Source organism: Triticum aestivum, chromosome 3A (genome assembly GCF_018294505.1).
Source record: "Triticum aestivum cultivar Chinese Spring chromosome 3A, IWGSC CS RefSeq v2.1, whole genome shotgun sequence".
Taxonomy (NCBI): domain Eukaryota; kingdom Viridiplantae; phylum Streptophyta; class Magnoliopsida; order Poales; family Poaceae; genus Triticum; species Triticum aestivum.
Window position 1 is genome coordinate 206092891 of NC_057800.1, and position 1692 is coordinate 206094582.

The following is a 1692-nucleotide window of genomic DNA, read 5'->3' on the forward strand; positions in this document are numbered from 1 at the left end:
CCCGCCCCCCGACCTCAACGCCGCCCCGGAGCCCCGACCACGACCTCGACGCCGCCTGCCCCTCCCTCGTCGCAGGCACCCGAGGTGAGCACGCCTGCTCCTCCCTCTCCCCTACCTCTGCCGAGGGTTTCTACCTCCATCAAATTAGTTAGGGTGGAAACGAGTCGGATGCGGATGCGGCTCAAATGAGTTAGGGTTCATGTAAGGGTGGAAACGAATCAAATTTCTAACATAAATCATAAAACGAGTAAAATTTGACCACTTATTTCAGTTTATAGTTGGATAATTGGAATATCCGCTACCACTTTCCACCCCTATAGGTTCATCAAATTAGATGGTAATTAGGGCAGTAGTTCTTAGGTACTAATTAGTTAGTAAGAACTAGGTACTAATTAGGTACTAGAATATTTTTATTTATAGTAAGTTTATTTTTAGTAAGAACTAGTTGAATTAATAGAACTAGTTAGTAAGAACTTGTTGCTATTTTCTAGTTAAAGCAATTTTCCCGCATCAACGTGGACGATGCCTATCCCGCATCCTCGTCGTCGAGTCGGCGGGGGACGACACCTACTTGACCAGATGGGCCATGTCCGGGATTGGGCTCCTCCGGGGTGGTACTGGGAGGCGCTACCTACCGGGGGGCGCATGTTGGTGAGGAGCCAGCCTGTCGTTGACCCGAACCTTCTTTGGTGGCGGTCGCGTGGGCCAGTGATGGTCCAGAGGCTCGAGGACTCTGTGGAGGTGGTGCGTCACCGTGTCAGTGAGGAGAACGCGCACGTCCGTCGCTACTTGTTTGCGTTGGAGCACAGGTTCTCCAATACCTAGCAGGTTCTCCAGGGATCTCACTGGAGCTATGATCCCGTAATGGTTCCTTCTCTGTGGGTGTCCACCGCCCGCGCCGATACCCGTCGTGTGCTAGGGTTTTAGTTGTACTAGTGATGTTATATGTATGACACTATTCGGGATGTATTAGTGATAATATTCGACGATGTACGGACGCATGAGATGATTTACTTTTGCTTATTGAATGCATGCTAATTTGAGTCTTATAAGATATTTTGAAATGTATATCTTGTGTTGCTCAATATCCAAGTGGCCGTTCATGTTTGCAGGTTACACCTCCGAGTGGCCTATGTTTTGCCGGAGTGTTGATTTATTTCCGTTCCAACAAATTTCAGGCGCTCGATATATCCTATTTTAGCAAAGGTCATGCCGGATTTTTCCGTGAATTTTGGCATGACTTTTGCCAGAATATGTAGGAAATATCAAGTGCCCCGGATTTGTGTGTTGAGTATCCTGGTAGTTGTCTTTTATCGATTTTCAATTAATGTTTTAACTATGAACACAGGAAATGTCTGACGACAAAAAGGATTTTGGTATTTGCAAATACTGCGAAGACGAGCGCGGCCTGTGCGACGGAATCTTCCTAGATGATAATAGGCGCTTCAGCATCAAGCTGGACGAGAACTTCGAAGTGGATACAGTAAGTCACAACGACAAGTCTTTTTTTGTAATTAAGCATGACATCTTCTTCATTTGCTTCAACTTATATTTTTTTTACAATGCTACTAGCGTATCCCCTGCCATGCAAGGGTTTTTGTATTGGATAAGATAGGTTTCAGTCATACTATGGAGGTAAAGAAAGTTTATTTGAAGACCGAGCATGGTTATATTTTCCACGCAAAATTATAC